This window comes from Myotis davidii, unplaced genomic scaffold (assembly GCF_000327345.1).
Source record: "Myotis davidii unplaced genomic scaffold, ASM32734v1 scaffold252, whole genome shotgun sequence".
NCBI lineage: Eukaryota > Metazoa > Chordata > Mammalia > Chiroptera > Vespertilionidae > Myotis > Myotis davidii.
This window is the reverse complement of record NW_006283768.1, coordinates 348,839-362,824: the sequence shown is the minus strand read 5'-3', so window position 1 is coordinate 362,824 and position 13,986 is coordinate 348,839. Positions and strand designations below refer to the sequence as shown.

Here is a 13,986-nt window from a genome sequence, read left to right as displayed (position 1 = left end):
AGTCTGCGACTCCCGCCCGATTGTAAACAATCGCGTCCTCCGCGCCGCCAGCCCCGCTCCGCGCGCACTCGGTACCTGAGAATTTCACTTCAGCACTGCGGCTCCTCTGAGTCTGGATATAATATTCTCTTTACTCCTAGTTATAGAATTTCCACTCAGCCAGCCCTCCTGTGGTTCTGGATGTTGTCCGGTCCCTGGTTCAAGCTTAATTTGAATTGGTTGTTCAAGGCAGCAATCTCCGGCGTTAACCTATGCCGCCATCTTCGGTTCTCGCCTATTCCTGATATTTTATATATACAGAATGAATTCTTCATATTTGACTTAAATGGATAAAATTTTATTTAATAAATTAGTAGTAGTACAGTCCATTGCCATTTTGGTATGTATGTGGATGTTAATTCACTATAATGAGAGCCCTTTGCCTATTATTTTAACTGTTTGTTATGTAGCATATGATGGCCATATATTTAGAAAGGTTTCTGATTTTTTTTTCTTTGATAAGCAGATAATCTCAGTGATACCTTGAAGAAGCTGAAGATAACAGCTGTTGACAGAACTGAGGATAGTTTAGAAGGATGCTTGGATTGTCTGCTTCAAGCCCTGACTCAAAATAGTAAGTATCATTATGTTTATTCAAGTGCCAAACAAAAAGATCAGCAGTCATTCAGAAATTGGTATGTAGTTTATCCATAACTTGCACTCACATAACTTGAATATTTTGAATCCTATCTCTGTATACTAAGGTTGTTTTACATGTTCCATACTCCTACCCCATATCGCCATCCCCAAAGTATTGAAAGCCAAGTTGATAGAAGAAAAGAGGAATTGATTGGTGATGACATTAATACCATTCCCAGAGAGAGGCCATTATTTCTTTTTTAACAGATAGTTGTTTTTCTTAACACCTACATTTGTTCTTTAAAAAATGACTGTGTTTATATGTGAGGAGACTAGGGAGGAGAAACAGAGGAAGCTTAAAAGACCTAATATTTTAATCTGAGATCTTATGGCCACCTTTTAAATAATTTTACTTTAAAATAATGTGTATCTTAATTGAAAAGAACCATTAGACCCTAGCTGATTTGGCTCAGTGGAAAGACCATCAGCCTGGGGACTGAAGGGTCCCGGGTTCACTCCAGTCAAGGGCATGCACCTCAGTTGCAGGCTTGATCCTGGCCCTGGTCGGGACATGTGCAAAGGCAACCAACTGATGTGTCTCTTTCACATCAATGTTTCTCTCTCTCTCTCTCCCTTCCACACTCTCAGAATTGATTTTTAGAAAGTGTGGGAGGAAGAGAGAGAGAGAGAGAGAGAGAGAATTGAGGATTAACAGAAAAGAACCATTAGTAGTCATCCAAAAGTCCCTTAAATTGGGGTAAGATTTAATCTTTGGAGGTAAAGTAAATAGTACTACCCATAAAATTATACAACTCTTCATTGACATACACATTGTATTGTTGCATTTGAGCTATCATATTTCTATTAATTTCTGTATTCTCACAGTGAAGAGACAGATACAGAATGTCATTTTTTCCCTTAATTCTGCTTGGTTGTGCTATCATTTGCACTGTACTTAATTGTAGTTATGCCATTATCTTACCCTGGGACCAATTATGTAGCTGACAAAAGAATTTAGGAGAAAATGTATATTGTTAAAAGTTTCCATTTCAAGCACTCAGATGTATGTGCTATTTCTTTTTAATTTAATTTTTAGTAAACTGATTAGTACTCTTCATTAAAAAGCACATTTTAAAGCTAGCTTTGAAAATTCTTTACAGAAATTCTCTTTCTTTTGATCTTAGATATAATAGAGAAGCATTTAATACAGGGACTTTATTAAGAGCATCTGTATAAGACTCACAATGGTAAAGAACAAGAACAGGAAAGGAAAGTCTAAGGCTATGTTATCCATTGTTGTAGTACATGTGACTATTTAAATCTAATAATTAAATTAAAAATTAGGCTCCTTAATCTTACTTTTCAGTAGCCATATTTAACTAGTGACTATCTAATTGGGCATCACAGATACAAATCATTTTCCATGATCACAGAAAGTTCATTTGGGTAACACTGGTCTAGAGGTAGAAATATCATGTGATGACCTGATTTTCACACATCCTATCCTGTATAATAAAAGCCTAATATGCTAAGTGTCCGATCAGCCGTTCACCAAGTAATATGCTAATGATATGCTAAGGCCACTCAACTGCTCGCTATGATGTGCACTGACAACTAGGGGGCAGACACTTGAACTGGTAAGTTAGCTTGCTGCTGGGGTCCAGCCAATCAGGACTGAGCGAGACGGGCCGGACATGCCCTGGAGCCCTCCTGTGGTCTCTCCCTGTCTGGCCAACCGCCCACATCCCTCCCCAGCCGCGATTGTGCACTGGTGGGGCCCCTCAGCCTGGCTTGAGCCCTCTCACAATCTGGGACCACTCAGGGGATGTTGGAGAGCTGGTTTCGGCCTCATCCTGCAGGCCAGGCCAAAGGACCCCACTGGTGCACAAATTCGTGCACTGGGCCTCTAGTTATATAAGCAGATTTATTTTATCATGTAATTAGACTAGGTAAATTGAATATTTCAAGTTCAATTTTTTAAAGAGTTCTATTATAATGTTCTGTTTTTAATGGCCCAGTTTTTTCTCTGTTAGAAAAAGTAGAATTACCTAAATGGATCATTGGTTCAGGAACCGAAGAACATGGAGGTGATATCATTAGTTATGTGGGGAGGATTGCTCAGTCCTCTCCTGGAAATACTGATAGAGAGATGAAGAGAAATGAATAAAAGGAAGCAAAAGTTTATAACTTTTTAAAGAAAGGGTCCAAGAAATATTGAGAATTATATAATTGTTGGATTAAAATTCAGACCTATTACAGACTTATTCATGGAACCCAGTTTTGAAAATGGTCTTAAACTTGTATATCATCAAATACTAAGACCAAATAGCCACTAGGTATTAATTAAAAACAATAAACTCTACCATTATAACTGTTGACTCCCCAGGGAGGGTACAAAAGGAATATGTCATTTTAAGATCTGTATCAAAATTTATGTCCTCATATCTAAGACTATTGACAGAAAAGAATTTGACATAGGAAGAGGGAGTACATGCAGATGTCCAATCTTTGACTGAAGAGTGATAGCTGTCATTGATTGAGCACCTGTTATGTACTCAGCACTGGGCTTGGCACTATGTCTATTATTTAATCTTTCCTATAGCTCTTGAGGATGTACTACCATCACCATTTAAAAGATAAGGAAACAGACCCTGTGATATTTGCTTTGCTCTGACAGAATCAGTTTGGATTAAAATTCTTAGTTTACAAAATCAAAAATTACATTTTGAGCAAAGGGCAGATTTTTGTTGAATTTATAAAATGTGAAATTGTTTCCGGAAGCTAGATTTTAAAACATATTATGCCTTAAATATTTTCTTTTTAAAAAAACAACTTTCAAATTGTTATTATTAAAGAGAAGGATGATATATAAACCTTGTTTTTCCCTTGAGCTATGGACTAATATATTTATTTTATAGGTATTTATTGATATATTTTATAAAATTAGCATCTGGCTTTTAAACAAGAAAGGGTAAAAATATCAGTAAGATGTTTATTTTCTACAGTTGTTCTTCTCTGAATAGAGTGATTGTTCGATTGCTACTGTCCTCTTAAGGGTAAAATTATAAAACATCTAACTTATGTGAATCTGTACTGTTATTTTCTTTTAAACAGAGACCTTCCAGTTTCATAATTCTTTCTTACTGTCAGGTGTTTTAACTAAAAATATCATGGTTTGCACCAGCATTGCACCTGATCAAGAAATAATGATTTTATCATTTTATTCAAGTATAAGATGGCAGTGTTTGTAATGAGAATCTAAACTTACAGTTCTATTTTATAATCTACTAACCTGCCATTAAAAAGGACAATACTGAAAGGAAAGAAATTATGCTTTTAAAATTTACACTGTGGGAATTTAGTATATTTGAATTGTACATTACAAATGATTTTAATATGAAATTAGAGTTTTTACTTTGATGTGTGATTTCAGAGTGGTTTTCTGTCTTTTTAGTTTGAGTGACATTAAATAGAGTATATGTGTCAGAATTGTGATGTGTGACTTCAGAGTGGTTTTCTGTTTTTTTAATTTGGGTGACATTAAATAGAGTATATGTGTCAGAATCATAAGAGACAAGAGTTAGAAAATTTGAATACTTATTAGACTTAATGGAAAATATTTTGTGTAAGCAAGCTTTTTGTGTAAATCTCTGATCTAAATTAGTATAGGAGCATTCATTCTCTCATATAAATACTCAGTTTTAAATGTTCTTAGTAAATATGTGAAGGCTACCAGCCAAGAAATCAGCTTTTGTTTATTCTGGTCTCTTGATTCAGAGACTAGTTAGGAGAGTCTCAATAAATGCTTGCTGAATTGTAATACAGTTACTCTATTTCATACTTACTTGAAAATTAAAACAATATGCCACCTATTTTCACCTCTAAACTTAACATAGGAATTGTCTTTATAGAAAGTATGACATCTATACATGATAATTTTGCAAAACAAAGTATCATAAATCAAAGGCCCAAAGACAAGAAATATTAACAGTGCATTCATTATAGAAAATCTATTTCATATTAAGAACATGGGGACCATGTTGCATTGCTGGGGGACCAAAAAAACAATGCCAGCATGATAACCAACACAGCTTTAAGTTCTTTTCCTGCAGATTAGGCTGTTTACCTGTCTTATTGCCTCATTTACCTTTGTACTTTAACTTTGTTTAGTTAGTTGCCTGACAACAATTCCTATTTCATACAAAAGTCACATAATTGTTTATTTTCTATGGAACAACCCTGTGAGAGAATACATTTGTCTTAAAATAAAAAAGTATTTGCTATCTAGTTCTGCATTCCAACTTTATATCATAGTACTCATGTAACTGTTGAACTCTTAGGTTTTCTTAGTTCTTATATTGATTTTTCACTCCCTTCTAGGCTATAATTCTAAGTATACCAAATTATGTACACCAGTTGCTAATGCAGATTACTGTATGAATCTTCTCTAACAGTAAGAACTTTCTTTTGTCATTTGCTTTTAGTCTGCTTTGTGCCTTTAATATTTCTAAACAAATTTACTCTCAGGTTTCCAAAATTATTTCTTAAGTAGAGGACTTTAAAACTTAATAATCAACTGTTTTTCAATAGCCATATTCAGTCTGCATCACTGAACATGAAAGATTGCTACTGTTTTCATAGAAATGAAAAATTATTTTACTTAATTCTTTCATAGGAATACTTAGATTATGCCTTATTATGCCTTTTTACCCTATGTTATCAAATACACTACAGAAGTGATAATGTTCCCTTTGTAAACTAATTGACTATGCTCACTTCCTTCATGTATTTTGTATCACGTGGCTCTTTTAGTTACTGTGTTTTTTGTCCAAGAGGGCTTATACTGGTGCTAAACATAATTGATCAAAGTATCAGTTTTTCCTAAATAAATACAGGGGTGGGCAAAAGTAGGTTTATAGTTCATATGGGAAAGATATGCAGGTTATGATTATTGCAATAGCTTTATTCACACTCTGTTTCTCTGTTTAAAACTGTAAACCTACTTTTGCCCACTCTTGGTTAATATTTAAAGAACTAGAGGCTCAGTGCACAAAAATTTGTGCACTTGGGGGGGTCCCTCAGCCCGGCCTATGCCCTCTTGCAGTGTGGGACCCCTCGGAGGATGTCCACCCCAGTGGGGACTCTCACCCCATGGAGGTTTGGCCAGCTTGGGTGAGGGGCTGATGGCTGTTTTCAGGCTGGCCACACCCCTTTAGGGTGGGGGTTCCCCACTGGGGTGCCTGGCCAGTCTGGGTGAGGGTCGTTTTCAGGCTGGCCAAGCACCCTGGCCAGGTAAGCCCCCAGCCTCTCCTTTCTTTTTTTTTTTTTTTCTATTCTGGGATTTATCTACCTTCTCTGATTGCAACTTTGTTGCCTTTAGCGGAGGCCTGCGGAAAGCTTGGCTTCCTGCATTGTGAGGGGCAACCCACTCCTCACTCCAGCTCTGTGGCCATCGCTGGCTGAAAGCAGGTATCTGAGGTTTATTTACCTTCTATAATTGAAACTTCGTTGCTTTCAGTGGAGCTCAGAGCCGGCCGTGGCAGGCGGGGAACCTTGGCTTCCTCCATCACAGGAGCAACCAAGCCTCCTGCTCACTCCAGCTCCATGGCTGCCGGCCGCCCTCTTGGTTGGGTTAATTTGCATATAGTCGCTCTGATTGGCTGGTGGGTGTGGCTTAAGGCATAGCGAAAGTGTGGTCAATTTGCATGTTTGTCTTTTATTAGTATAGGATAGAGGAGGCATCTCACACCTGTCAGGATGGCTAGTTCTTTTTTTATGACTATTACAGTAGCTTTATTAACTCAAAAGAATATCATAATAATAAGACAAGTAATACAACAATTAATAAATGAATAATACAAGAGCAATCTCCATGTTTCATTACTCATAACTGTATACCTACTTTTGCCCACCCTGTATTTTGAAATGCTTCCCTTGAGTACTTCTTGTTATCTAGTTCTTTTGGGTTTTGAAATCAGAACATATAAAAGTGTTATTTTTCTTTCCTCTTTCTCTTGCATCTATAGTTGACTTACTGTGTTGCTTATTGGGTTGGCTTGAACTTCTGGCACAATAGTAAATAACATTGAACTGAATAGTATCTTATTTTAGTTTCTGATATTAATGGCAGCCCTTCTGATTCTTTACCAATTCAGTCTAAGGACCTCTTGATTTAATGTAAAAGTCCTTTTTCCTGTTAAGAAAATAGTCTTAATTAAATAATGATTTTTTTTAAAAATCAAGAGTAGGTAACTTTAAACCACAAATCCTTAGCCTAATCAATTAGTATTTCAAAAAGTAAATATTCACCTTTTATTATTTTATGGTTTGTTTATAATAAAATTACTTGTTGGGAACATTAATACTAGAGGAACTTTTTTTAGAATGGGAAGTATAACAGTTACATGGTCTCAGAGTCAAGGTCATTGAGTATTATTAGTGAGGTTCAGTATAATTTATATCTTCCTTTGTGTTATTCACGGACATATGTTTATGTAATGAGAATTAGTACCTAAAAATGACTAAAATTAATATGGCACTAGCCAGTTTGGCTCAGTGGATAGAGCGTTGGCCTGTGGACTAAAGGGTCAGAGGTTCGATTCTGGTCAAGGGCATATGCCTGGGTTGTGGGCTCAATCCCCAGTAGGGGGTATACAGGAGGCAGCCAGTCAATAATTCTCATCATTGATGTTTCTATCTCTACCTCTTCCTCCCTGAAATCAATAATAATATAAAAAATAATAATAAAAAATAAAATTATTAATATGAATTAGATATTTTAGAATGATTATTAAATGGTCTCATAAACACCATAAAAATTTCTTAATTTAGTAATTATTGCCCCTATAGGTTCAAAACTACAGTTAGTAAAGCATTTTTTTCTACCAGAAAATTGTTTAGAATTGCAAGGTCATACCACATTAACCTTTGAACTATGTCTATAGCTATAAATTTAGATATTCATTTTTTGTTAGTTTGTTTCTATTATTCAACCCTGAAAATGTGAACTTGATTGCTTACGATTTTTCTTACTTTATTTTAAAGTAGCTTTACATAGATTCCTCTCAGTGAATTTGTGATGCCATGTGAATTTTGTTACTTCAAGACTTAGTGAAATATGAATATAAATTATTTTATAGATTAAAATAGTTTTAAGTATTTCTCATTAAAGAGTATTTAAAAGTATGTAACTTTTGACTCGAAGGAAAGAAGAAATATTAGCTAGAAAAGTCAGTGATTAAAGTAAATTCTCCTTTTGGAGGTTTGATTTTATATTAATCTTAATTCACACAAATCTATAGTTCCCCAATATTTTAAAACTAGAATGCGTCATATCATGGGAATGTTTTATACTGAATTAATAAAGAAAGCAAAATTATTTCATTTTTATTGTTACATATTTATTGTAATTTTCACTTTGAGTTATACTAGTAAATGTATGTGAATATTGATGACCATCTGCAAAATTGTTGAAGTAGGAAAAAGAGTCAAAATATTAAAGATAAAATACAAAGGAAAAGATTAATTCTTTGCTTGCAGCAGTCAAAATAAGGCAAAAATAGCTAGGAAATGGAAAAGGTCTCAAATTAAGAACCACTTTTTAGAAGCACATTAAAAAGAAATTGAAGAAATGTACGCTAAATCAGAAATCTATCTTCTTAATATAAGATACTACATTATTTTCTATTTGCTGTACAATAAGATCTTGATGAAAAATACTAAGGCCAAAATATTATATGTCATATTCTTAACCACATGCAGTTCATTGTCATTTTACTCTTTCATAAAAAATCACTAATAATTGAGGAAATGTGAATATTTCATGTTTTTATTAAGGTAGAGTTTATAAGTTTAATTTTTATAGTAACATTCATATAATTGGCTATATAATGCAGAGAATCTTAATTCTCTATTTTTTAAAGAAGTTAATAGTATTTAGTGCCTTTTGTTGTCAGATACATTCACTTGAAAATTTGGACTGTTTTACCACCACTTAAAAACAATGTATTTGTATATTTCTCTGAAATTTAAGAAAGCTAGTACATTTAGGTAGAGTGAAAGTTTTTTTTTTCTTTTCTGACTCTGTTGGAGCAGTAGTAGAGAATACTGTGTGACATTTCATGATCCTACACATCAATTATTCATCTCTAGAGTAAAAAAAGAAAGTGCACTTACTAAGTGCAGATGGACTCACTAGAATATATGTATTCAGTTGAGTTCATACTGCCATGCTATGTCATACTGCTTTTTTTAAATCTTCAATATCTAGTTTAAAGTTATATTTGGACATTTTCTGCAGTCTTGTCATACTTGAATGAGGTGTGAAGATTTAGACTGCACATCTTTCATCTTCAGGTCTCATTGATTCATATATTCAACACTGAGTATTTATTTAGTATGCTATCTCTTATTTATTTTGTGTGCTATCTCCTCATAATGGCAGAAATTTAGTCCCTGCCCTCAGAGCTCATTATTCTGTGTTGGAGACTGATAAATAAATGTACAGTACTGTAATAGAGATATGTTCAATGTCTGATAGGTGTGCATATATTTGATTTATTATCACATCAAAAAGGAATAAAAGGCAATAGGAAATGCTCTGACTTTAATACTTAATTCAGCTTTTTAAAACTATCAACTCTTAAATTGTTGACTAGATTTTTAAAAATTTATAGTATACAATATTAGGCTTATGTGTACAACATGGTGATTTTACATTTATGTGACTTATGATCACAAGTCTAGTGACCACTTCATATTTATTACGATATTATTGACTATACTAGTGGCCCAGTGCATGAAATTCGTGCACATTAAAAGGGAATTAATTATAGGAAATATTTTAATATTGCTATTTGCCTTTTCTCTATAATAGAAATGTCAGAGATGAAAGAAAATTAGTAAAATAATTTTTGCTAATTTGAAAATGTCCCTCCTGTCAGAGTCTGGGGCGTGCTGCGGGACCCAGAGTCAAGTCCCCACCCACACGCGTGCACCTCGAGATCACGAGACCCGGCCGGCCCCACCCGCCGTCAAGCCCTGCAGGGTGGGGGGTGCAGCCTCAGGTCCCCTGTCAAGCCCCTCCTGGCGGGGGTGTGCGCAGCCTCTGGTCCCCCCTCAAGTTTCACTGGGTGGGGGGGTGCAGCCTCAGGTCCCCCGTCAAGCCTCTCCAGGCAGGGAGCATAGCCTCAGTTTCCCCATCAAGCCCCGCCTGGCAGGGGTGCAGCCTCAGGATCCCGTGGCCTGGCACCAGAGTGGGTAAGCATGGCCTCAGGTCCCCTAGCCTGGCGCCAGGCATGGAGTGCGGCCTCAGTTTCCCCCTTGCAGCCTCAGGTCCCCTGGCCCCAGTGCCTGGGCGGGGGGGCGCGGTCTCAGGTCCCTTGGTGCAGCCTCAGGTACCCTGGCGCCAGGGCGAGGGCGTGCGGCCTCAGGTCCCCTGGCCCCAGCGTGAGGGCGCGAGGGCATGATGACCATTTGCATACTAGCTCTTTATTGTATAGGATTCCCTATTCTATACATTACTTTGACTTATAACTGGCAATTTGTACTTCTTAATCCACTTCACCCTTTTTTATAACAAAAAATTGTTTTAGAAAACACTAAAAGTAGTTAATTTACACGAAACATACTGAGCTAATTTATACTGTGCCCTGAGTAACCTAATAATCAAAAGCATGCTGATGCTTTTGATTCACGAACCACTCTGGCGTGGTTCTAGACCTGTGCTATCCAGTGAAGTGTCTACTAAGCACATGTGGCTATTGAACACCTGAAAGATACAAGTTGAAATTGAGATGAGTTATAACCTCAAAGGCTTAGTACTAAAAAAAGAATGTAAAATGACTTGATTCTTATGTTGATTACATATTGAAATGATAATTCTTTTTTTAAAATATATTTTATTGATTTTTTACAGAGAGGAAGGGAGAGAGATAGAGAGTTAGAAACATCGATGAGAGAGAAACATCGATCAGCTGCCTCCTGCACACTCCCCACTGGGGATGTGCCCGCAACCCATGTACATGCCCTTGACCGGAATCGAACCTGGGACCCTTCAGTCCGCAAGCCGACGCTCTATCCACTGAGCCAAACCGGTTTCGGCGAAATGATAATATTTTTAAGTAAAATATTTATTAAACTTAGTTTCATTTGTTTATTTTTACATTTTTTTAACATGGCTGCTAGAAATTTTTAAACTATATATGTGGCTCACATATTTCCATTGAACATCACTATCCCAGACCAATGCTTCTCAAATATTAGAGTGAATAAAAATTATTTAGAGAAATCATTAAAACTCAGATGCCTGGGTCCTTTCCTCACAGGTTTTATTCAGTAGTTTTAGGTGGAGCCCAAGACTTTGCATTTCTAATAAGCTCCCGGAGGACACTGATGTGCTACACCATGGATCATACTTTAATTAACAAGGTTCTAATGTAGGCAGTATCTTTTCTTCTGTGGCATGTATGTATTCTTACTTGGAAATATTTATTAAAAAGGATAAGGGATACTCTTTTTTAGGAGTAGTGGTATATTAGGGTTCTCAATAGAAAAAGAACCAATAGGATATGTAAAGATAGATTGATATCTCCAGATCAGAAATTTTTAATGTTTTTTATCTCATGGAACACATAAACTAATTACTAAAATTTTTTTGGCACCCAAAAATATATTTTGTCTTTTGCCAATATGACAGAAAGAAAAAAAGGTGGTATTTTGATTCATTCACACCGGATGGCTGTGTTGTGTTGGCTGTTGTCATTTTTTTAAATTTGACAATATAAAGGAAAAGAAGGCAGTGCTCCTGACTAAATAGTCAGGTATTGCATGTTTTAAAAAATTCTTGGAACACTGGTTGAAATTCTCTGCGATAGATAATAAGAAATATGTGCAAGAGATTTTAAGGAATCTCACTCAGTTATGGAGACTGGTAAGTCCAAAATCTTCTGGATGGGCTGGCAGGTTGGAAACCCAGGGAAGAGCTGATGTGCTGTCACTTCTGAAGATGATATGCTAACAGAATTATCTCTTGCTCTTGTACTGGGGGCGGGACGGGTGTGTGTGTGTGTGTTGTTTGTTAATGAGGTCAGTCTTTTGTTCTATTCAGGCCTTCAACTGACTAGATGAGGTCCACTTATATTGTGGAGGTCAAACTGCGTCACTCAGAGTATACAGATTTAAACGTTAACCTCATCTAAAAACACCCTCACAGAAATACTCAGAATACTGTAGTGTTTGATCAGATATAAGGGTATCCTTGCCCAGCCAGGTTGACACATAAAAGTAACTAACCATCACAAATGGAATTTATATTCCACTAAAGTATCAAAATGGATTGTGTGGCATAATAATTATGTGTTGAGAAAACTGCTAGTGAGGAATGATGCCATTGGTATTAGAACTTTCTAGACAGGAATCTATAAATAATTTTACTGAGATTTTTCATGACCTACTTTTTAACATTCATTGTGATAAATCCAAAAACAAGGCTCCAAAAGGCAGAGTAATGGGTTATCTTGTTTTGTTTTCTTTTTGAAAGAGATGTATGGATTCAAAGTCTAGGTTGTAGCATACAATGTTCTGTAAGATTCATTTATTTTAGATGCTTGTGATTTTCACTTTTCTATGGTTGTTACATACACATCTTTTCTCCTCTTTGCTAAAGGAGCAAACAGGATGTTTTCATTTGGTTCATTATAACAGTGTGGATTATTCTCTTTTCTTAATGATGTGTGCATGTGGGAGGGATAATATAAAGACAAGGTAATTTTCTACAATGATTTCTGAAGGTTTAAAGAACATTTTTGCATATGTTTGCTTTTGAAAAATATAATCTAGGACTTGATTAGCTTATGCAAAGTGAAAAGTTTAGACTCTGCATGAGCTAGTTATTGGTAAATAATTCTGTAAAATTTCATTCTTGAGAGAATTCTTAAAATATAAGATGGTCTTTAAAAAGCTCAGTTCTTTTTTTATGTTAAAAGTAATAACAACTTCTACAACATCAATACATGTAACTCAGTTGCTCCATCTTCAGTATTCTATAACTGTTATCCATTCCTCTATTTTAACTTATTTCAGTGTATATTATTTGTATATTCCTTTTTAAGAGGTTGAGTTGTAAGGGCAAGGCAATTCTGTTGAACTAGCATTAATTGGGTACCACCATGTATTGGGTACCGTGCCCTGGAAGATTTGGTAGGACAAGTAATAGTTAAATTTTAATAGAGTGTAATACATTATATGTTAGAGCTGATTATAAAATGTTGGGAAAACAGAGAGCTGGATTCAACTCATAGTTGTCTTTCAAAAAGTCACAAAGAGACTGACATTTCACCTGGGTCCTGAAGGGTAAATAGGTGTTTTGTAGCCATGCTACTCTTCTTTTATCTGCCTTTTCTTCAAACTTTGAATAATATCAACCATCTACCTTTTCACTTCTCTGTGCTGATAGCCTTCAGCTGCTGGCAAAAACAAACAAACAAACAAACAACCCCCCCCCCCCAAAACAGTAAAAAACAAAAAAAATCACCCTGTGGTATAGAATGTTGCTATTACAAATTTAGAGTCTCTGGCCTCAGCTAGTAATGCTTTTTCTTTCTTGTAGAATATATATTTTCTCCTTACTGCTTAGAATATGCTTTATTATCTTTTAAAATTCAGTTCAAATGTTACCTTATTGATGAAGATTTCCATGATTTTCATGGAGGTATTGTACATAACCTCCATAGTAGTATCAGTCATTTATTAAAGTACTAGAGGCCTGTAGCACGAAGAGATTCGTGCAATAGGCCTTCCCTTCTCCTGGCTCCGGCACAGGTTTTCCTCCGGCACCTGGGACCCAGGCCTTCGCTCTGTCCAGAGCCGCCTTCAGTCTTCCGTCTTGGCTGCTCCAGATGGAGCTACCTTCCATCTTGCATCTTCGGGACTCCGGCCGGAGCTACCTTCAGTCTTCTGTCTTTGGGGCTCCGGCCGTAGCCACCTTCAGTCTTCCATCTTCGCTGTTCTGGCTCGCCTTCAGTCTTCCCTCCACTGCTTGGAGCCTACGTATGCAAATTAACCGCCATCTTTGTTGGTGGTTCATTTGAATATCATGATGGTTAGCCAATGGGAGGCATAGTGAAGGTAGAGTCAATTACCATGTTTGTCTATTATGAGATAGGATAGATAGGATTTCTATCTTTTTTAAATTGTTTTATTGCTTAAAGTATTACAAAGAGTATTACATATGTCTCCTTTTTTCCCCACCCTTAACAATCCCCCGGCCTCCCCTACCCCCCAGTGTCTTAAGTCCATTGGTTATGCTTATATGCATGCATACAAGTCCTTCGGTTGATCTCCCCCCCCCACCCCCACCCCTCAATCCTC

General features: G+C 36.2%; 1 protein-coding gene across 1 annotated transcript in view; it reads left to right on the top strand.

Annotated features, from left to right (window-relative positions):
- Positions 1-483: 483 nt before the first annotated feature.
- RAP1GDS1 (RAP1, GTP-GDP dissociation stimulator 1) overlaps positions 484-13,986 on the top strand; it is a 97,850-nt gene continuing 84,347 nt past the window's right edge. Inside the window, exon 1 of the mRNA XM_015566044.1 lies at positions 484-613. The gene's annotated coding sequence lies outside the window, so the exon portion shown is untranslated. The remainder of the gene's footprint in view (positions 614-13,986) is intronic.